We start from the raw sequence: 24,516 nt of genomic DNA, 5'->3' as shown, positions 1-24,516 counted from the left end.
TTTGCAGACAAAGGCAAGTCCCTTTTTGCTTTCTCCTTTTGGGCTTATCTCTGGCAGGCGTGGCGGAACATAGGCGCTATTCTGTGGTGGAGGAAACTGAGGGTGGCTTCTTTGTAACCAATTTAGCAAAGTACTTGGGCCTGGAGCAGAGGGAATTCTCCAGGCGAGGGGGTTGGGGTTGTTTCCAGAGGCAGCAAACTGCATTTGCAGCTCAACCAGGAGACGGGATTTGTCACTAAATGAGAAACTGGACCTTGAGGAACTGTGCGATCACACAGAGCCCTGTGTGCTATGTTTCCAGGTTGCTAGATGGTCCCTTGGAGTTTTTTTCAGGCTGAGCTACAAGTAACAGACATAAACGACCACTCTCCAGTATTTCTGGACAAAGAAATTCTGGTAAAAGTGTCAGAGAGCAGTCCTCCTGGGACTGCGTTTCCTTTGAAGAATGCTGAGGACTTAGATGTAGGCCAAAATAATATTGAGAGCTATGTAATCAGCCCCAACTCCTATTTTCAGGTCCTCACCCACAAACGCAGTGATGGTAGGAAATATCCGGAGCTGGTGCTGGACAAAGCGCTGGACTGAAAGGAGGAAGCTGAGCTATGTTTAACACTTACAGCCCTGGATGGTGGCTCTCCACCAAGATCTGGCACTGCTCTGGTCTATGATGAAGTTGTGGACTTCCACGATAATGCCCCTGAATTTGAGCAGCCTTTCTATAGGGTGCAGATCTCTGAGGACAGTCCAATAGTCTTCCTGGTTGTCAAGGTCTCTGCCACAGATGTAGATATTGAAGTCAACGGAGAGATTTTCTATTCACTTTTCCAAGCTTCAGATGAGATTAGTAAAACTTTTAAGGTCGATTCCTTGACAGGAGAAATTCGACTAAAAAAACAATTTGATTTCGAAAAACTTCACTCCTATGAAATCAATAGCGAGGCAAGAGATGCTGGAGGCTTTTCTGGAAAATGCACCATTCTGATTAAAGTGATGGATGTGAATGATCACGCTCCAGAAGTCTGCATTTACCAGCCCAATACCTGAGAATGTGCCTGAAACTGTGGTTGCACTTTTCAGTGTCTCAGATCTTGATTCAGAAGAAAATGGGAAAATAAGTTGGTCCATTCAGGATGATCTACCCTTCCTACTGAAACCTTCTGTGGGAAACTTTTACACCCTACAAATAGACCATTAGACAGAGAAAGCAGAGCTGAGTACAACATCCCTATTACGGTCTCTGACTTAGGGACACCCAAACGAACAACACAGCTCAAAATGATCGTGTTGGTCTCTTTAAAGTCCGCGATAGTGGGGAGGGGAATATCTACCCCGAATTTGTGCTGAACCAAGTGCTGGATCCGGAACACATTCCAGAGCTCAATGACATTCCAGGACGTGAATGACAATGCCCCTGCCTTCACCCAAACCTCCTACACCCTCTTCCTCCGCGAGAACAACAGACCTGCCCTGCATATCCAAGGTATCACCACCACAGACAGAAACTCAGGTCACCTACTCGCAGCGCCCCAGAACCCGCACCTGCCCCTCGCCTCCCTGGTCTCCATCAACGTGGACAACGAACACGTTCGCCCTGTTCGCCCTCTGGTTGCTGGACTAGGACTCCCTGTGGAGTCCGCGTGGGCACCACAGACCTCGGCTCCACAGCGCTGAGCAGCGAGGCGCTAGTGCGCGTGCTGGTACTGGACGCCAACGACAACTCGCCTTTCGTGCTGTACCCGCTGCAGAACAGCTCCGCACCCTACACCGAGCCCCGGGTCACCGAGCCGGGCTACCTGGTGACCAAGTGGTGGTGGTGGACGGCGACTTGGGCCAGAACGCCTGGCTGTCGTTCCAGCTGCTCAAGGCCATGGAGCCCGGGCTGTTTGGGGTGTGGGCGCACAATGGTGAGGTGCGCACCGCCAGGCTGCTTAGCGAGCGCGAGGCGGCCAAGCACAGGCTGCTGGTGTTGATCAAGGACAATGGCGAGCCTCCGAGCTCGGCCACCGCCACGCTGCACGTGCTCCTGGTGGACGGCTTCTCCCAGCCCTACCTGCCACTCCTGGAGGCGGCGCCGGCCCAGGCCCAGGCTGACTCGCTCGCCATCTACCTGGTGGTGGCATTGGCCTCGGTGTCGTTGCTCTTCCTGTTCTCGGTGCTCCTGTTAGTGGCAGTGCGGCTGTGCAGGAGGAGCAGGGTGGCCTTGGTGGGTCGCTGCTTGATGCCCAAGGGCCCCTTTCCAGGGCATCTGGTGGACGTGAGCGGCACGGGGACCCTGTACCAGAGCTACCAGTATGACATGTGTCTGGCAGGTGGTTCCAGGACAAATGAGTTCAAGTTCCTGAAGCCAGTATTACACAATATTCAGGGCCATTCTTTTGGGCCTGAAATGGAAGAAAACTCTAACATTAGGAATGACTTTGGTTTCAGCCTTCAGTTAAAGTAATTGTTTTTCATATTCTGTATTTTTATAATCAATTCAAAGTAACGGTTTTCTGTCAATATGGTATAAATTTTAAATTATACTTAATTTGCCCATAGTATTTTTCTTGGTCGCACTGTTTTAAAAAATGGTATCGCATTTTGTCTTCATTAGTATATCCAGTGGACTCTAATCAGAATTCTTTAACAGTGCACTTTTAATTAAAATGTATATAGTCAAATGCAGAGCTCTAAAGTGTAGAAATTGATATGATCTTTTTAAGGCTGTATTCTTTTTCTAATCTAGTTAAAATTTAGTTAAAAGTTGTGTACAGAGTGTTTTACATTGTCTTTTATGTGTCTTCCCATATACTAGGGGAGTTGGCATATTATCCCCTTTTTTACATATGAGAAAACTGAGGTTTAGGAAGGTAATTTGGCTGGGAGCAGTGGCTCACACCTGTTATCTTGACACTTTGGGAGGCTTAGGCAAGCTGATCCCTTGGAGTTCAGGAGTTTGAGACCAGCCTGGGCAACAAGACAAAACCCCAACTCTAACAAAAATACAAAAATTAGACAGGTGTGGTTTGTGAACCTGTATTCCCAGCTACTCAAAAGTCTAAGGGGAGAGAATCCCTTGAGCCCAGGAGGCAGAAGCTGCAGTGAGCCAAGATTATGTCACTGCACTCCAGGATGGGTGATGGAGTGAGACCTCATCCCCTCCACAAAAAATGGTTAAGTAACTTGCTAATAATTCTGAAGTAAAAAGGCAAAAATTTGAAATATAATCTAAGTCTAACCAATATGCTATATTGTTGGGCATTGATTGATAGCATTGTATTTCTAACAAAGGAAGTGAAATTTATGTTATTCCTACTCTTACTTAGTGAACTAAACTCTCATGTGGAAATATAAGTTTTAGTTTATAGTTCATTTCTACACCAATGACCACACTACTCTACACAAATAAATCCAAAGTTCTTATGGAAGCTCTAAATATGCTGGGACAGATCCACAAATAGTTTTTAGGATAAGTGAATTAACCTGATTTATATTCCTGTACCTTCTCTACATGCCATATTTATTATTCAGAAATGAATCTGGCAGTTCTCAAGAAGGCGCAGTAAGAACAACTCGGGATCGCAGCTCTCAGCGAATGCTTAGAGGGTGAGTCAAAGCCGCATTTCCAGATGGATCTTTGTTGCCCACAGAACAGGGAAAGTCCCAGGTGTAGGAAAGACACGGGACGCAAGCAGAGCAGGTTCGGCTGTTGCGGCCGCTTCGGCCGGCGCCACAGTGCAGGCACTCCCCAAAAATCCGCACAAAACACACAGGCCCGGGTGCCTGCTAAACTGGCAATCTCAGATTTGGGAGGGCAGATTAGCATATCCATCTGATTAAATGGGACTTGGACAGTGAGCTAGACCAGGAGATTCCTGGGAAGTGGCGTTTAAGCCAGTGCAGTGGCTAGCTGCACAGGAAATCACACAGATCCCAGTGCTCTAACAGCGGGCCACTGAAACACCTGGGAGAGAGCCTTCCATTCAACTTAAAAAAAAAAAAAGAAGAAGAAAAGCGCTCTGAGGCAGGGAGCCAGGCGAGCGGGCTGGGCGGGTTTCACCCCCACAGGGACAAACAAAACGGCAACTCGAAATGCTCTGGGTGGAGATTTTCACTGTGAGCACAGCTGAACCCAGGACGGTGCAGCTCGGTGGGGGAAAGGCGTTCTCCATTACCGAGGATATCCGCCCCTACAGAGGTACACTCCCATTGCTGATGCAGCCTGCCATTGCCGAGGCAACACACCATAAGCAAGAGACTTCGCTGCAGGGCGGAGCTGGTGGCAGAAGGGCAGAGACTGCCGCAGAGCCCGCAGCAACAGGGCCCACACCACATCAGCAGGGCGGAACCTTGGCAGGCAAATAGTGACTAGACTGCCTCCTAGCTGGGCAGGATAGTGCGACGGGCACTCATAAAGAAAGCCCCAACCCCCCTGATACAGAGCATCTGAGGAAATAAAGGGGGTTCTAAGAGTTGTGCTGCAGCAGAATTAAACGCACCTGCCTAACAGCCCTGAATGAACAACGGAGCTCACAGCTCAGCACTTGAGCTCCTAAAAAGTACAGACTGTCTCCTCAAGCAGCTCCCTGACCCCTGTATATCCAGAGTCACCTCAAAAAGGACTGATCAGACTGACATTAGGTGGGCACCATTCTGGGACAAAGACAGCAGAAGAAACTGGAAGCATCCCTCATCGTTCTGCAGCTGCTACAGATGTACCCCAGACAAGCAGGGCCTGGAGTGGACCTCAGCAGTCATACAGCAGAGGGGCTACACTGGAAGAAGGAAAACCAAGTAACAGAAAGACCTCATCATCAACAATCTGGGCATCCACTCAGAGACCCAATTGAAAAGTCAGCAACTACTCAGATGACAGGTGAATAAATACACAAAGATGGGAGAAAACCAGCGCAAAAAGGAGGAAAACAGCTGAAACCAGAACACCTCACCTCCTGCAAAGAACCAAAACTCCTCACCAGCAAGGGAGCAAAGCTGGATAGAGAATGACTGTGATGAAATGACGGAATTAGACTTCAGAAGGTGGGTAATGAGAAACTTCTGTGAGCTAAAAGAACATGTTCTAAATCAATTCAAAGAAACTAAGAACCTTGAAAAAAGATTCAAGGAAATGATAACAAGAATGGATAACTTAGAGAGGAATATGAATGAATTGAAGGAACTGAAAACACAATATGAGAACTTCGTGAAGCATGCACAAGTTTCAACAGCTGAATTGACCAAGCAGAAGAAAGAATATCAGAAGTCGAAAATCAACTAAATGAAATAAAACGAGAAACCAAGATTAGAGAAAAAAGCGCAATAAGGAATAAACAAAGTCTCCAAGAAATGTGGGACTATGTGAAGAGACCTAATCTACATTTGATAGGTGTACCAGAATGTGACGAAGAGAATGAATCCAAGCTGGAAAATACTCTACAAGATATTATCCAAAAAAATTTCCCCCACCTAGCAAGGCAGGCCAACTCTCAAATTCAGGAAATACAGAGAACACCACAAAGATATTCCGCAAGAAGAGCAACCCCAAGGCACATAATCGTCAGATTCAACAGGGTTGAAATAAAGGAGAAAATACTAAGGGCAGCCAGAGAGAAAGGTCAGGTCACCCACAAAGGGAAGGCCATCAGATTCACAGCAGATCTCTCGGCAGAAACTCTACAAGCCAGAAGAGAGTGGGGGCCAATATTCAACATCCTTAAAGAAAAAACTTTCAACCCAGAATTTCATATCCAGCCAAACTGAGCTTCGTAAGTGAAGGAAAAATAAAATCCTTTGTGAACAAGCAAGTACTCAGAGATTTTGTCACCACCAGGCCTGCTGTACAAGAGCTCCTGAAAGAGGCACTACACATAGAAAGGAACAACCAGTACCAGCCATTCCAAAATCACACTAAATGCTAAAGAACATCAACATAATGAAGAATCTACATCAACTAACGAGCAAAACAGCCAGCTAGCATCAAAATGGCAGTATCAAATTCACACATAACAATATTAATCCTAAATATAAATAAACTAAATACACCAATCAAAAGACACAGACTGGCAAACTGGATAAAAAACCAAAACCCATCAGTGTGCTGTATCCAATAACCCATCTCACATGCAAGGATACACAATGGCTCAAAATAAGGGAAGGAGGAAGATTTACCAACCAAATGGAGAGCAAGAAAAAAGCAGGAGTTGCAATTCTCATCTCTGATACAATAGACCTTAAAGCAACAAAGATCAAAAGAGACAAAGAAGGTCATTACATAATGTAAAATGATCGATACAACAAGAAGAGCTAACGATCCTAAACATATATGGACCCAATACAGGAGCACCCAGATATATAAAGCAAGTTCTTAATGACTTACAAAGAGACTTAGACTCCCGGAGACTTTAACACTCCACTGTCAATATTAGACAGATCAACCAGACAGAAAATCAACAAGGATATCCAGGGCTTGAACTCAGACCTGGAGCAAGCAAACCTGATAGACATTTACAGAACTCTCCACCCCGAATCCACAGAATATACATTCTTCTCAGCACCATATCACATCTACTCTAAAATTAACCACATAATTGGAAGTGAAGCACTCCTCAGCAAATGCAAAAAAACTGAAATCATAATAAACAGTCTCTCAGACCATAGTGCAATCAAGTTAGAACTCAGAATTCAGAAACCTACTCAGAACCACACAGCTTCATGGAAACTGAACAACTGGCTCTTGAATGTTGACTGGATAAACAATGAAATGAAGACAGAAATAAAGAAGTTCTTCAAAACCAATGAGAATGAAGACACAACATGCCAGAATCTCTGGGACATTTAAAGCAGTCTCTAGAGGAAAATATATAGCAATAAGTGCCCATATGAGGAGAATGGAGAGATTCAAAATTGACACCCTATCATAAAAATTGAAAGAGCTAGAGGAGCAAGATCAAAAAAACTCAAAACCTAGCAGAAGACAAGAAATAACTAAGATCAGAGCTGAACTGAAGGAGATTGAGACACGAAAAACCCTTCAAAAAATCAATAAATCCAAGAGCTGGTTTTTTGAAAAGATCAACAAAATAGACAAACCATGTTGATTAAAAAGAAAAGAGAGAACAACCAAATAGATGCAATAACAAATGATAAAGAAGAAATCACCACAGATTCCACAGAAATTCAAACCATCATCAGAGAATATTACAAACAACTCTATGCACAACAACTAGTAAACCTGGAAGAAATGGATAAATTCCTGGACTCCTGTGTCCTCCCAAGCCTAAACCAGAGGAAGCTAAAGCTATAAATAGACCAATAACAAGGTCTGAAGTCGAGGCAGCAATTAAGAGCCTACCACACAAAAAAAGCCCAGGTCCAGATGGATTCACAGCTGAATTCTACCAGACACACAAAGGGGAGCTGGTACCATTCCTTCTGAAACTATTCTAAATAATCCAAAAAGAGGGAATCCTCCCCAAATCATTTTATGAGACCAACATCATCCTGATACCAAAACCTGGCAGAGACCCCAAAAGAAAAGAAAACTTCAGGCCAATATCCATGATGAACATAGATGCAAAAGTCTTCAATAAAATATTGGCAAGCCAATTGCAAAAGCAAATCAAAAAACTTATCCATCATGATCAAGTAGGATTCATCCTGGGGATGCAAGGCTGGTTCAACATACGCAAGTCTATAAACATATTTCACCACATAAACAAAACCAAAACCAAAAACCACATGATTATCTCAATTGATGCAGAGAAGGCATTTGACAAAATTCAACAGCCTTTTATGCTAAAAACCCTCAATAAACTCGGTATTGATGGAATGTATCTCAAAATAATAAAAGCTATTTATGAGAAACCAACAACCAATATCATACTGAATGGGCAAAAACTGGAAGCATTCCCTTTGAAATCCAGCATGAGACAAGGATGCTCTCTCTCACCACTCCTATTCAATATAGTACTGGAAGTTCTAGCCAGAGCAATCAGGCAAGAAAAAGAAATAAAGGGTATTCAAATAGGAAAGGAGGAAGCCAAATTTTCTCTATTTGCAGATGACATGATAGTATATCTAGAAGACCCCATCACCTCAGCTCAAAAACTCCTGAAACTGATAAGCAACTTCAGTAAAGTCTCAGGATATAAAATCAATGTGCAAAAATCACAAGCATTTCTATACACCAATAACAGACTTAAAGAGAGCCAAATCAAGAACAAAGTGCCATTCACAATTGCTACAAAGAGAATAAAATACCTAGTAATACAACTATAAACATAATTCACCACATAAACCTAACCAAAAACAAAAACCACAGAAGGAACGTAAGGAAACTCATCAAGGAAAACTACAAACTACTCCTCAACAAAATAAGAGAAGACACAAACACATGAAGAAACATTCCATGTTCATAGTTTGGCAGAATTAATATCATGAAAATGGCTATACTGCCCAAAGTAATTTACAGACTTAATGCTATCCCCATCAAGCTACCATTGACTTTCATCACAGAACTGGAAAAAACCACCTTGAACTTCATATGGAACCAAAAGAGAGCCCGCATAGCCAAGTCAATCCTAAGCAAAAAATGAAGAAAAAAAAAAAACACACAGAGGGATGCATCACACTACCAGACTTCAAACTGTACTACAAGTCTACAGTAATCAAAACAGCATGGTACTGCTGTTTTGGAACAGAACAGACCAATGAAGCAGAACAGAGGCATCGGAGGCAACACAGCATATCTACAACCATACAATCTTTGATAAACCTGACAAAAACAAGCAATGGGGAAAGGATTCCCTGTTTAATAAATGGTGTTGGGAAAACTGGCTAACCAAGTGCAGAAAGCAGAAACTGGACCCCTTCCTGACACCTTACACTAAAATTAACTCCAGATGGATTAAAGACTTAAACATAAGACCTGGCACCATAAAAACCCTAGAAGAAAATCTAGGCAAAACCATCCAGGACATAGGAGTAGGCAAGGACTTCATGAACAAACCACCAAAAACATTGGCAACAAAAGCCAAAATAGACAAATGGGACCTAATCAAACTCCACAGCTTCGTCACAGCAAAAGAAGCAGTCACTAGAGTGAATTGGCAACCAACAGAATGGGAAAAAAAATTTTCAGTCTACCCATCTGACAAAGGGCAGATATCCAGAATTTACAAAGAACTCAAACAGATTTACAGGAAAAAAACAAACAAGCCCATCCAAAAATGGGCAAAGGATATGAACAGACACTTTACACAAGAAGACATACATCAGGCCAACACACATGAAAAACTGCTCATTATCACTGGTCATTAGGGAGATGCAAATCAAAACCACATTGAGATACCATCTCACGCCAGTTAGAATGGCGATCATTAAAAAATCTGGAGACAACAGATGCTGAAGAGGATGTGGAGAAATAGGAACACTCTTCCACTGCTGGTGAGCGTGTAAATTTGTTCAACAATTGTGGAAGACAGTGTGGCGATTCCTCAAGGACCTAGAAATACAAATTCCATTTGACCCAGCAATCCCATTACTGGGTATATATCCAAAGGACTATAAATCGTTCTACTATAAGGACACATGCACACGAATGTTTATTGCAGCACTGTTTACAATAGCAAAGACTGGAACCAACCTAAATGCTCATCGATGATAGACTGGACTGGGAAAATGTGGCACATATATACCATGGAATATTATGCAGCAATCAAAAATGATGAGTTCGTTTCCTTTGTAGGGACATGGATGAATCTGGAGAACATCATTCTCAGCAAACTGACACAAGAACAGAAAATAAAACACCACATATTCTCACTCATATGTGGGTGATGAACAATGAGAACTCATGGACACAGGGAAGGGAGTACTACACACTGGGGTTTACTGGGGGGAATAGGGGAGGGACAGCTGGGGGGGCTGGGGAAAGATAGCATGGGGAGAAATGCCAAATGTGGGCGAAGGGGCAGAAGGCAGCAAAACACACTGCCATGTGTCTACCTATGCAACTATCTTACATGTTCTGCACATGTACTTCAATGGCTGGAGCCACAATGGCTCCAGCCAGTTGTCCTGGAGCTTGAGGAGGTGAGGCCATGAGTTCAAGGCCAACCTGAGCAACGTTACATGCTCTCATTGATTGACAAAAAAAAAAAAATTTCATATTCGAGTCACGGCACCAAAAAAAAAAAAAAATTAAAAATTTTAAAAATAAATAAATAAATAAAATTAGATTACTTCTGTGTTTGTTATCTAGTTGTTTGAGTTCATTGAATATTTTAGATATTAACTCTCTATCAGGTGTATGATCCCCAAATATTTCCTCCCATTCTGTAGATTGTTTCTTTATTCTTTTGATTGTTTCCTGTGCTGCATGTAAGTTTTAGTTTGATGAAAACCATTTGTCTATGTTTGCTTCTGTTCCATGCGGTTTTTAGATCCTATCCATAAAATCTTTGCTACACCAATGTCAAGAAGCTTTTTAGGTCTTACATTTAAGCATTTCACCGTTTTCAAGTTGATTTTTATATATGGGATTAGAAAAGGTTCAATTTCATTCTTTTGCATGTCAGTATTAGTTTTCCCAACAGCATTTGTGAACAGAATGTCTTTTCTGGGTTTCCTGTTCTTGGCATTTTTGTGGAAGATTCATTCATTGTAAATCCATGGATTTATTTCTGGGCTCTCTGTTTTGTTCCAGTGGTCAATACTATCTATCTTTGTAGCAGGACCATGCTTTTTTTCACTACTATGCCTTTATAGTAGATTTTGAGATCAGGTAGTGTGATTCCTCCAGCTTTGTTCTTGTGTTCAATCAAAATTGCTTTGGTTATTCAAAATTATTTTGGTTATTTAGGATCTTTTGTGCTTCCATGTAAGTTTTAGAATTCGTTTTTTCTATTTCTATGGGGAATAACACTGGAATTTTGACAGGGATTAGGATAACAAATGTTGGTGAAGATGTGGAGAAAAAAATCCTCGCCCACAATAAAATTTAAGGAATACAGGAATATATATATTTACTCCATGATGAAAAAAATCTCTCCCTTGACTGCCTAGTGTCACTTGGACAGCCATCAACCCAATGGAAATAACATTTAGCTCTGATGCAAGTATAAATCTCATGCAACAGATAAATGCATAGCAGCACGATCTTGCAACATGTGAATAAGACAATGGCAATTTAGCTCAAGCCAGGTAGGAGGAATGAGGAAACCTCTTTTACTGAGTCACAGCATATAGTTCAAGACCATTTGGAGACATTCTGTGTTACATTAGGTGAACTTTAGCACTAAACCAAGGACTCTCTTTCTCATTTCTTTCCTGCTCATCTTTGTCATTCTTCTTCCACAAGGGATGATAGCATAGACAGAAGAAATTTCCATATTAATCCTCAAAAGTTCTGTAGTTTCTTATTATCCAGGTCATCAAATGCAACCCTCTCTGCTCACCTGACTAGTCTTCTCTGCCTGTGTGTTTTCATGTAATATATACATAAATATCTATTTTCTGTGTGCTAGATTTTTTGGAGGCCATAAAGTAAATGAGATAGAATTTTTATGTTGACAGCTGATAAGTCAGATTTAACATGACTGATAAAAATTTGTGATATATTATATCAGTATTTTGCTTGTCTGAATGAATAGGCATAGAAAGGCTTGTAAGCTTGTTAACAAAAAATCAGTCCCCTTCTCATGGACAATGTTTTATGAATTTGTTCACTTGTATTTGTATACATTTCCTCATTTCAGTAGATTATATGTATTTGAACTTGAAAACTTATTCTCATTGCAGAAGGTATTCAGAGTAATGTCTCTCAGCTTCACTGGTGTAGGTAGAGCAGGCTCTGGGAGCTTGACCTGTTTGAATGAAGCCTGATGTTTAGGGAATCTCCTCAGGGAGAGTGACACAGAAGATGCTTGAGCCCCTGATCACAGAAGCTTAAAAAGTTGTGGGTGCCCACCATGGTTTCAGAAGAAGACTTACTAAAAGGAAATCATGATTATTTTTAATTTTAGCACTTAGTGTTTAATTATTTAATGACCTATATGAAAAAGAACTCATGATAAATAGAATGATTTGGCTAAAATTGAATCAATTTAACCCATAACATAGGCTTCTGATCAAGTAATAAATTCTTTAAAACTGATGCTAAATCTAGCACCAGCATGATTGGGTCATAGAGTACTGACATTGTCTTGAATATGCTGTTTGTTTAGAAGAGTTTCAAAATGTGTGAGACAAAGAAAGGCACTCTTCCATTGAACCTTAGTGTGCATTTGAGATTCCATTTTGGGTTGACTCTTTTGTGTTGCTGCATGATGCTTCTAGTACAAGGCTGAGACCTCCATGTCTCATCTCTTTCCTAATTTTCTCTTTTGCCAGCCCTCTTCCACCCAGGGAGATGGCCCAGCATCAACCACCTCCATACACCACATCCAGCAAAGCTCCCTGAGTAACTCACAGTCACTAACCACCAGGGTGCTGAGTGTCCTTCCAGTGTCTTCAGATGACCAGGCGAGCACGGTGAGACTCAGATCATGGGATGAGGAAGAAGAACTAGAGGAGGAAGAACTCTATGTAAGACTACTTTTCTTCATCTTCTACAGAAATTTTTGTTTCCCTATTTCTTCTCAATTAATTTTGATATAAAAATCTGAACATGTACATTATATACAGCATATGCAATTCTCTTTGTATGGGTGGAATTCAATGGGAATGTCTTCCCAACTAATATTCAATACACTGGGAGGTTTTTAAATAACAGCATCGATTTTTTGGCTGTAATGTAGAGGCACTTTCCTCAACATGTTTTCCTCCTTGGATTAATCATTGTGTGCATACCTATTAAATCAACTTTAAAGGTAAATTCTGTGAATAAAGTTCTTATTTTTCCGACAGCATCCGCATAGTTTTTGAGGATGTTTACCTACGGCCCAGCCACTGTACTACTTTTGGTTTTCTAAAATTCCCAAGGGAATAACAGATCTATGTCAAGCGCACTGCAGAATCTGATTCTCATAATGTTTTTTTTTTTTTTTGTATAATTGCAGAGAACATCCCAGGAAAGAGTACGGAGTAAGTACCAAGAAGTAACTCACTTCATGAGGTACCAACTTACTGCTTGAGTGTATAGAAACCTGATTCTGGTATTCTGCTGGGAAGGACATTGGGAGTATCCTGAAAGGAAGTGATTTATCCAGTATAGAACTCTGGCCAGAGAGTCTGTAGGAAGGTCTCTTTACCAAGATCAAAGACCATGGAATGATGTGTGAGGCAGCATGGCTTCAGCTGGAGAAAGAGGAGTGGGTCATTCTTCCTAATGACTTGCCCTGATGTTTTTGTTTCTAAAGGCTGGATTGTGGGGAGTGTCTTCATGACAGGGGATTACCGCAAGGTAGGGAACTACTTTCCATGTAGGAGCTGATGGAAAAGAGTTCCTAAGGGCCTTCAAGTTATTCCTGCTGCTTGAGGGGCTGAAGAAGGGGCTATGAAATTAGAAAGAAAATGAAAATGTATGAGAGGCTTGGTTTGTTCTTTTCAAAGTTTGTTATCATAAAGCTAGGAACTGTCTCTATGGGCTATGAGGGTTCTGTGTTCATTAGAGATCTCTGCAGTATGCCTGCTCTTTTCTGTTCAGTGAGACATCAGAACCCTTGGTTTGGATTAATCAGCACTCCTTGGGATTATGCACAAGGGATGTAGGGCTGGACATTGAGTGTCATCTGTAATGAAAGGAAGGAATCTATGGGACACATCTCTCTCACTGGCATTTACTTAAACTTAAAGAAAAAGTTGTTCTGCTGTGTGCCAAGGGGAAATTGATAATCACCGTCTGAACTTTTAAGACTTGTTATAGCATGTTCATGTTTCTGTCCTCACTGTGGGTTTAAAGGGATCTCCCAGGGGTGGCTGGCAGAGTGAATATTCACTCTGGGCTCACCGGTACATCTCCAGTCTCATGGGAAGGCAGGGGAGAAGTTTGACCTTGAGCACATTTGCAACCTCCACTTCCCATCCCTACCACAGATTCTGACATGAGGCTTCTTTCTCTTCAGTTCTCTAATTTCTCTGGAAACCAAGAAATTTTTTGGGAAACCAGTGCCATCTTCTGTGGGAAGATGGCATTACATTATTTTCTGTCTTCAAAAATTAGGCTTCAGTTGTTCTCTAAGTTCATATTTATAATTTAAGTTCTGAACCTTTTATTCACAGATGGTTAAAAATTATGCAGGAAACTCCACATGATAAAATGTGCTGATAGCACATAATTCTGTCCATGCTATGGATGACATTTTTATCTTTGAAGGACCCTCATTTTACATAATAAGATACAAAACTAAGTGGGCACTCTCTATCCAGCCTGGGGCATTTCATTGGAGAACTGAGTTTGATGCTGTCTATCATTTGCTTTTCTTCATGAGATTTCTGAAACAACTATGCTAGCACCCTCTCTTGGGACCCTGACATCTGAGAGGGTGAGATGGCACAAGTGAAGAAATCCCTGGTCCCTCCCTGAATTCCCCCCACCATTAGTCATCTTCTTCCTTAAGGTAACTTCTCTGACTGCTAATGACTTGTTTAGACTTCTCCAGGTTTGGACTATTACACATAGAATAAGTTAATATGTATTTCTTGGTGTCTGACTTTTGAGCTCACGTTATGATTTTGAAATTCATTCATGTTCTTAAGTGTAACTGTAGTTCTTTCATTTCCTGGTTGCATACTATTCCACCGTAGTCACCTATTACAGTTTATCCACTTTACTGTTGATTGACATAAGAATTTTCTTCTTCTTTTTTTTTTAATAATTATGGCTGTGACAAGTAATGCTGATTTGAGTATTTTTGTCAATGGTTTTGAAATAACAATGGCACTCATTCTTGTTAAGTAGATTGTTAGAAAGAAATATATCTTTTATTGTCATGAATGGTGCCAAATAGTTTTCAAAATGGTGATGGTAATTCACACTGCTATAGCAGCATATGTGAGGAGACATTTCTCCAATCCTTGTGAACTCTTAGTTTTATCTCTCCCTAAAAATTCCATCACTGTGGTTAGTCTTTCATTTGTATAGCATCTTACTTAAAACTTTTAACCAAAAATTTTTTTAATCTAATGACACAGGCCAGTGGGTTTGTGTACACCCGTCTCACCACAGACACGTAAGTAACCATTGACCAAAACGTCATTATGCCACATATGACTGTACTCAATAAGCAGCTGCTTAAGTTAGTAAAATGAAAAGGATAACCGATATAAATTTGAGTCTTGGATACTATATGGTCACTTCTCTATGTTGCCTCCTTGAAGCATGCCATTTTGAGGCATAATTAGTTTGGTTCTATTCATTACACAGATGAGGAATGTGAGTCTCAGTTAAGTAAATTGTTCATGAGACACACCAAGACCTGGATCTCTCTAACATCAAAGGCTAATATATAAATGAACATGCTACACTGCCTGTAGTGGTGAAGTAGACTTGCCATGAAATGAAGTTTGCTTCCACAGCTAGGCATGTGAGCTTCATGGGGTTGGTGTTACCCATTGCTTTATGGGTTTGAGATTGGTCTTGCAGAAACTCAGATGGAGAAGCTCTTGGCTGAGGGAGTGAAAAATTACTGAAAGGATAGATGAGTGCATTTGAGGGATGATGCTTCCATAGAGCATGTTGTTGAGTCTCTTGGAATAAGAACAGACACAAACAGCATCACCCAGTCCTCAGTTGTACCATTCAGTAAGCATCAACATGACATGAAGTTTGCTCACTGCTGTGTTCTGGGGACACAAAATCTATCTCAGACCTCCGTGGGTGTCCATTCTGTCCTGTCCAATGAACGTCTGTTCTGTTCCATTGGTCTACATCTCTGTTTCTACCAGTACCATGCTTTTTGATTACTGTAGTGGGTGACTAAGTTTCTGATCAGGTTTTCAATATTCATTGAGAGTAACAGAACCTTGTGCAAACAATCCACAACACCATGTGCCCATCATAAAGCTTTGCTTCTGTTGCAGGTAGTGCCAGTGTTCCCTCTAAAGTGTGATTTTAGTAAGTATTCTGGAATTACTGTGAAAAAAATAAAAAAATCTGGAGGCCAAGAAAGGTGTGGCATCCTTGCTGGTTTCAATGTGAAGAGCCACACTGATTCTGGGATTGTGATAGGAATAAGCACAGTGAAAGTGTTTTGAAAAAACCTGAATTCCCCATGGAAAAACCATGGCCAAATTTTGAGGCAGAAGCTGTGCTCCCTTTTGGGTGGTACTGATTTGCATGCTTCAGGATTGGTGGTGTCTTGTGTGAGGCTGCATTTTGTGATGTGAATGTGTGTGCTTCTGTGAAGGTGAGGCTGTGTGTTTTCTCAGGATAGATTTTCCATTTACACAGCCCAATCACCAGTGTCCACTTCTAAAAAATAAAATCCACCCCCACTCTATTCTCTCTGTACAGTGACTCCTCCACTCTCACCAGAACCATCCCTGGGTCTGGCCTATTATCCTCACTGCTTGGGTGGAGAACATGAAGGGCCAAGGGGTGGCCCCAGCTCCTGAGTTCCTGAATAAAAAAGTAAATAAACGAACCCAGGAGTGTGGGCCAGTGCTGACACTGGCAACTAGTGACATGCACTTAGTCATGAGGTGTTCACCACCACACAGGGTGTTCAGCATTCAAGTATAAGCCCTGAAGCACCTAGCCTAAGAAGTCCCAGACACTGCCCATCATTATAAAGTGGACTCCATGGTCACACAACACAGGGAAGTTACAGGCACATCTCCCCACAGACCAGTGTGGTCATCAGTGTGAAAAGCACAAAGATCCCCATGTGTTTGAGTCAGCTCACAGATCCTTTTTTTTTTTTTTTTTTTTTTAATTTTTAAGTTCAGGGGAACCTGTGCAGCATAAGCAGGTTTGGTACATAGGTAAACATGTGTCATGAGGGTTTGTTTTACAGGTTATTTTATCATCTGCATATTAAGCCTAATATCAGTTATTTTCCTGATCCTCCCCCTTCTCCCACCGTCTGCTCTCCAGTAGGCCCAAAACTCACAAATTCTAAGAGGAGTGGGGGACCACATGGGCCAGTGCAGCCCACTTCAATTGTGAAGTTAAATTGCTCAGCAACTGGCCAGAGCATATAAGGATCAGTGATGTATTTAGTATATGTAGTAAAATTATCTTCCCAAGTCCTAAAATGCTTAAATCCTGCCAGCTGAAAATGGTGAGGAGAGGGACAGGTAGGAACTCTGTGCAGCACTTGGTTGGTAGCCTGGTTTCCCTCCCCTCATGGCAACTCTCTTGTGCATGTGGACCCTCAGCCTCAAGCCTCCTCCATGAGGAGCCCTCTCTCTATTGGCTGGCTAGTGCAGCATATGGCCACCAGCCCAGGTGAAACAAAACGTTGCTTTAAAACAATTTATGTATTCATAATGTCCACTCATTGTTTTATAATCTCTGCTCTCTCTGTGGTTATGTCTTCCTGTTAATTTCTGATATTAATTTTTGTGATTTCCCTTTTTTCTTGATAAATCTCACTAATGACTTATGTATTAGACTTTTCTTGAAAACAACCATTAGCTTTGTTACTTCTCCCTAATATTGTCCTTGTTTTCAATTTCATCAATTACTCACCTGTTATCCTTCCATTATATTATCTGGGTTTATTCTGATGTTAGTTTTTTTTTTAAGTTGAGTTGTATGTTTAATTAACTTTCAGCCTTTCTGAGTTTCCAATATAAATAACTAAGTATTATCTAATTGCATTATGTTTTTAATTGACATTCAAGTTTAGAAGTATGCTCTACATTTTCTAGTGTCACAACCAATGGTCTTGGGCATGAGTCTTTTCATATTTTTACAGTCTCCTTTAGGACAGATGTTGAGATGTTGGATTGTAGGTCAAAGTGTTATGGCTTTGCAACATTGCTAAATGTGGCCAAATTTCTCTCCACAGGTGCTGAATGGCTTTTTCTTAGCAACAATGTGTGCAGAGCCATACTAACATAGTTACACATGAAACTTCATCCACAATTGGGGACTTCATCCACGTCTGAAGCTTCATCCAAAACTGGGTATCATCCATGGCTGGGTCATCATCCATGGCTGGGGCATCATCCACGGCTGAGGCATCATCCATAACTGGGTCATCATCCACTGCTGGGGCATGATCCACGTCGAGGTCATCATCCACAGCTGGGGCATCTTCCATGGCTGGGTCATCATCCATGGCTGGGGCATGATTCACAGCTGGGTCTTCATCCATGGCTGGGGCATCATCCATGGCTGGGGCATCCACTACTGGGGCATCATCCATGACTGGGGCATCATCGACAACTAGGAGCCTCATCCACGGCTGCAGCATTAGCCACTGCTGGGGGCATCATCCTCGACTGTGGCATCATCCATGGCTGGTTTGCTCAATCTGTATCTCAGCCACAAATCCATATTATTAAACAATAATGTGAGTTCCACTTTTACAGTTTCTGTTTCAAAAACTATTTGTTAATACTTTAATGAAATAACTAAACCAGAATTTTTTCCTTTTCATTACTTCTTTGTGTCAATATAGAAAGAATTGTTTTAAGAAAGAAGATGCCTCTGTCTGTGTTTGTGAACCGGAGTGTTGGGCCTAAAGCCTTTCTCTGGTAGCTCTCCAGGAAGATTGCCCCACCTCACCCTTGCTTTCTGAGGGTTCTAGAGGCTTCCATGTAAAGGAGCATCTCTCCCCACTCGACCTCACCCCATACCAGCTCTCCTGTAACCCACTGACTTTCTAGACACCTTCTTCCACCTTCACCTCATTGAATTCAAGACTCTGGAAAATGGTCAAAAATTTAAAAAACATGAGAGTGGGGATGATCTGGGAATCCCTGCTATAATATTTTTAAATATTACATGTTTAAAATATTACAAACTATTTATGTTTTAAATAAATCCATCCCTTACTTAGCACTAAAATATCAAGCCATTCATTTATTAACAGACCTTTGAGATATAATTAAAATGTTTTTATATGAACATGTACAGTTGTGTATATGTATACATAAACACACATGCATATATATAGTTATTTGAGGACATGGAAATACTAATCTTGAGAAAAAAAAGCGTTGGTCTACATAAATATTGATACTATCTGGCACAGCAAAAGTCCCCTTTAAGAAAATGACTTCCAAAGCATAGAATGACAGAAAATGCTCACAGCATGTACATGTGAAGAATGTGTCATGTTGGCCCCAGCTGTCAACATTGCCAGTGTTGCTGCTATTCTCAGTGCAGACAGCTGTGGCATTTGTTCAGAATCTTTGGATGCTGAGGGTGGCTGAGCTGGCCCTGCCTGTGCCACAGACCCTAAATTGGACAGAGGGGAGGGACTGTGGGTCAGAATCAGCATACTGAGGAGGGTGGGTGTGTGGAGCAGAGCCAACTGTGGATTCCATCCCTAGGTGAGGTGCCCCCTCCCCTGTGCAGTGGGTGAGGAGGGTAAAGACAGGAGCCCCGGGTATGGTTCAGATGCGACTCCACTTCACGACACTCTGCTGTGGAGCCTGAGCTTTCTGAAGCTGCCTTACATCTCCCAAAACCTTCATGGTAGCAGAGTCACTGCATTTAAATTAGAGCTGTGACTTGTCTGTTCCTGGGCCCTTTACCCTGACTTCTCATAGCTGACCTGGTGGGGTGAAGGTGTGTCCTAGCAGGTAAGTGTTGCCACTCAACTCTAACCAGTGGGCATCCTGAAGATCAAACTCCCATGGAGGCTCTGAGTCATTTTCCAGCTGGGAGAGGCCATCTCAGGAGTGTCCCTCACTGTCCCACACTGCCCTCAGGCCCCAAAGACTTCCTACCTCTCCAACACACTGGGATGTCCTAGGTGGAGAGCCTTGGATGCCCTCATTCTACTTTCTAAAGCTGTTCATGATGTCAGATAGGGGACAGGGCAGCTGGGAATCCTAAATAAAGGGGATGTGGGCTGAAGGGAGGTCACTTGTGCCTGACAGCTGTGCCAGAAGAGCATGTGTGACTCTTTCTATCTGTCAGTGTTTTCTGGGACACAGAAACACAGAGTTTACTCACACTATTAACACTCATCATCAGCCACCTCTTTCATATTTTTTGTTATCATCATTTCAATCATATTTTCCTCTATCTCGGAGTCACCAACTCAAGTGTAAATAATGTGGTTCCACTCTGACTTCCAAATAATCTCTACAGATGCTTAAAGAATTCATAATGTGTTTCTATTTTTTAAGTAAATAATTTTTTCTCTTTAGGCCTCATCTTATTTAAAGTCACAGCTCTAATTTAAATGCAGTTTATTGCTTATTTTTTCTAAGATTTAAACTCAGACTTGAACATTTAATTTCATCCATGTGTGCACATGAATCATTTCCATTATTTCTAACAGGTCAGCATTGTGTAAACTACACTTTAGTTACAAACCCTTGGGCTGAGCAGCCAGGTTGCTGCCTATACCACATGACCAGTGAGGACTTCCTCCTATGCATTTCCCTTAATCTCTGAACCACAGTGGACTAGCTGCATGGAGGGTGCATACTTAATGTTACTATGTGCTGAGGGACATCCTGCCGGATGGCTGACCTTGTTAATATCCCAGTTGTGAGTAAGAGCTTCTGAAGCTTCACAGCCTGACTGAAAATTTGTTTTATTTTTATTTTTTAAATTGCAACATTAGTTGTCTGCTCAACACTCACTGTTTCATGCCTCACTCAGAAGTGACTGCACAATTCTACGGCATCCACAGGAACCTACAGGTTTTGCCTGCCCCTGCCCCCAGCTGGCTGATCTTTAAACCCTCTCCCTGGTTTCCCACTGAGGGGGCTCTGGCAGCTCCTGCCACTCTTATCCTGCTCCTCCCAAGCCCTTTTGCCTTGCTCTCTGCTCTTCCAGGCTGCTCCTCCCACACAGACATGTTGGGCTCCACAGGGGTTTCTTTTGCTTCAAGTGGATCAGAACACGTGTTCATGTGACTTTTATTCATCCACATTTTGCCTTCTCTAAATTGCTTTGTTGTGATATTTGTTCATATTTAGTGACATTTCCATTTTATCTGTTTTTTCTATTTTTTTTTTCTGAAATCCAGATTGTCCTTGCAAATATCTTTCCATTGTTCCATATCCCTCTGCAATTTTGCCTGTTGGATCCTTCTTCTAACAAAGCACCTTAAATAGTCATTCAGGAACTCATAAGGTTATGTGACTTATCAAAATTCTAGAAACCTCAGTAAGTTCAGCACATGAAAATGCACTCAATCCCAAGTCATTAGCATAGTACACATTGAAACTAGTTTCTCACCCACCAGAATAGGCATGTTATCAGAGACAAAAATGCAAAGGGTGTGAGGATGTGGAGGAACTTGAACTGTCGTGTTACTCTGGGAACATACTTAGTTTCAACCATTTTGATAAATGGTTTTCTAGTGTGTACTACAGTCATCAGCACCTGTGACCTTACAGTTCCACTCCTGCCACCTAAGTCCGAGAGACAAGTATGAGCCAAGAATGTTGGTGTCCACCTGGGGGACTTTACAGAAGCCTTGTTTCAAGCAAACATCATGAGAAATAGCAGAGAGAATGTAAAAAACACAGAGGTGTAAACTAGCTGTGCCAACTTTCTACAATGTTATATACTGACTCAGCAATACAAAATGACAAATGTTTCATCATGTGGAACATGGGTGAAATTCATATATTCATATGTAATTTTCAACCAGAAACAAAAGAGTACATACTGTAGGTTTGCATTTATGTGATGTTTAAAAATAAATTTAAAATGTGTTGATCATGATCAGAGTAGGTATGTCCTGCGGTTACTGCACGGAAATTAGCTGCAGAGGGACTGCCAGGGGATTTACATCTGGGTGGTGGTAACACAGTGTTTGTAGGAAGGCTGCAGTCTGCACATGTCTTATGTGTGTACTGTGCCACGAGTAAAACAACCATCACCTAAAAACTAATGCAAATAATATCTTTCCATCATGCAAACATCCATCCTTATTGTCTCCCTGTGAGTCTATCTATATTTTAAATTGAAGTAACTTCAATTTTTGTATGTACAAGAACATGCTCACACTACTCTCTTTTAACTGAGAAAATCATGATAGCAACTTCTGTAAGACATGACAAGAAAGGTGAATTAAAAGTCAAACTCTTTTGAATACTGTTGCCAAAATCCAACACAATATATTAGCAATCTTGATTCTGAGGTTTGTTTTTTTAATTTTCCTTTGAGTTTGGGATACATGTGCAGAATATGCAGGTTAGTTACACAGGTATACATGTGCCATGGTGGTTTGCTGCACCTATCAACCTCTCATCTAGATTTTAAGCCCCTCATGCATTAAGTATTTGTCCTAATGCTCTCCCTCCCCTTGCCCCCTACCCCTGACAGGCCCCACTGTGTGATGTTCCCCTCCCTTTGTCCATGTGTTCTTATTGTTCAACTCCCACTTACGAGTGAGAAAATGCAGTGCTTGGTTTTCTGTTCCTGTGTTAGTTTGCTAACTAACTGCAAAGGACATGAACTGACTCTTTTGTATGTATGCACAGTATTCCGTGGTGTATATGTGCCACATTTTGGTTTTGTAAAGGAAAGACTGAGGTTTTGATGTGGATATAAATGTGGTGGGATGAGGACAAAATCCCTACTGTTTAGGGTGCTGCTGGGGAGAGTGGTGAGAAGAGACAGAGCCCTCAGCTTAGAGGAATGGACATTTGATTAGAAGGAGTACCTCAGTGGTCCTCAGGGACAGTCCTGGGGTGGGATCTCCAGGCCGTAGCTATGGAGGTTTCCCTCTAAGAGGAGGAGGAACTCTGTGCATTGTCCCTGCAGGGCTCGGAATGCAATAAAAAGTTGAAGACGCTGACTTTTGCTTTGGAAGAAATTAACAGGGAAAAAGGTCCACTCTGTGCTGGTGCAGCCACTGCCCATCCTCAGCCAGGTCTTAGTCCAGCTGCACAGACAGTGGCTCAGATCAATATTAAGTCAGGTGGGAAGCTTTATAAACTGAAGTCCTCAAACTACTGACACTCCAGCCCAGGTGCCCCTTATCAGTTAAAGGGCATTAACTGCTCACTCAGAATTGGTCAAGTGGAGAGAAGCTAAGCTGTTATGTGACAGTTTAGAATGTTTTTTTCTAATACAGTTAGCAGTCAGTTGACTGCAGGGGTCTTTTGTAGCTAACTGATTATTGGAAACACGTAGCCCATGGTAGGTGACTATGAAACTGCTATGAAAGGATTGCCCTGTTCTGAATCACCCTTTTCCTTCAAAGGGGCTTTGTTTGAGGTAAACCACATCCTGTTTGCATGCACTCATTCTTCTGCTGCTGACAAACACCTGTGCTGTGTTTGGGGTCTGAGATGGAAAGGAAGAGACAGAGACCAAATCTTGTGTCGAAGCTCTTTTCTGGGCTCAGGCACCTGTTCCAGGACATCCACCCTCCCACAGAAACCTTGGGCCAGGACGTCTTGAGAGTCAGGGGAGTTCATGTTTTCGGGGGTCTAGAGCATGATCTGGAGGTCTCAAGTCTGAAGACATCTCTGGCCCCAAGGCCTCAGGTACATTTCTGCCCCAGGTGCATCACATACCAGTGTGGTGACTGGAAAGTGGCATGACTGCCTTTAAAAGAATTTCTTCCGCCGGGCGTGGTGGCTCAAGCCTGTAATCCCAGCACTTTGGGAGGCCGAGGCGGGTGGATCACGAGGTCAACAGATTGAGACCACCCTGTTCAACATGGTGAAACCCCGTCTCTACTAAAAATACAAAAAATTAGCTGGGCATGGTGGCGCGTGCCTGTAATCCCAGCTACTCGGGAGGCTGAGGCGGGAGAATTGCCTGAACCCAGGAGGCGGAGGTTGCGGTGAGCCGAGATTGCGCCATTGCACTCCAGCCTGGGTAACAAGAGCGAAACTCCATCTCAAAAAAAAAAAAAAAAAAAAAAAAGAATTTCTTCCAACTGTAAAGTGAAGGCCACAGCTCCTGTTCTGCCCACCCTCAGCTCTGATGTGGGGATCATAGGAGATGATCTCATGTACTGTTCATGCGCTGTAAACCCTCCCACACAGGCAAATGAAGAAAAGCCAACCTCCACCCTCCCCTGCCCTGGAGCATCCATGTCCCCTCTCTGGTCACCCACTATCAAGTGTGTAGCTTCTCTCAGGCATTTAATGACAGAGGGATCATGGAGCATTGAAGAATTGACCACTTTGTCTAAGCTTTAACTCTGTTCAATGATCTTCAGTCTCATCATGCTAACCAGTCAGCCCTATTAAAGTGTTTAGATGGCAGTGCAGAGAACTGGAGGCTTAGGTGTTGTAGGACATTCCCCAGTTCTCACGGCTCTAAGTGGGATTGAGCCCAGGCTCTCAGGCCCCAGCCCTTAAGCTCAGTCACTCTGTTCAGCTGCCCTTCTGGACCATCTAAATCTACATAAAGGCATTTTCCACACAACCTTTCTCTTAGGTATTTCAAGTGCACATGAAAACCCAAGATCTTCCAAAAGCCCAGCATTGGCTCAG

The 24,516-nt window shown here is 42.2% G+C and overlaps 2 pseudogenes across 1 annotated transcript; both read left to right on the top strand.

The window, feature by feature from the left end:
* Positions 1 to 309: 309 nt before the first annotated feature.
* Positions 310 to 1,344, top strand: LOC100404582 (protocadherin beta-8-like; annotated as a pseudogene).
* Positions 1,345 to 1,380: 36 nt separating this feature from the next.
* On the top strand, positions 1,381 to 18,572 carry LOC144578861 (protocadherin beta-8-like; annotated as a pseudogene). The gene is made up of 5 exons (XR_013525304.1): positions 1,381 to 2,439; positions 3,511 to 3,585; positions 12,370 to 12,564; positions 13,038 to 13,062; positions 17,934 to 18,572. The product of XR_013525304.1 is annotated as a protocadherin beta-8-like (transcript).
* The last annotated feature ends 5,944 nt before the right edge of the window (positions 18,573 to 24,516 follow it).

The sequence above is a fragment of the Callithrix jacchus genome, chromosome 13, assembly GCF_049354715.1.
Source record: "Callithrix jacchus isolate 240 chromosome 13, calJac240_pri, whole genome shotgun sequence".
Lineage (NCBI taxonomy): Eukaryota > Metazoa > Chordata > Mammalia > Primates > Cebidae > Callithrix > Callithrix jacchus.
The sequence above is the reverse complement of the archived record's forward strand: the minus strand, read 5'-3'. Positions and strand labels throughout refer to the sequence as shown.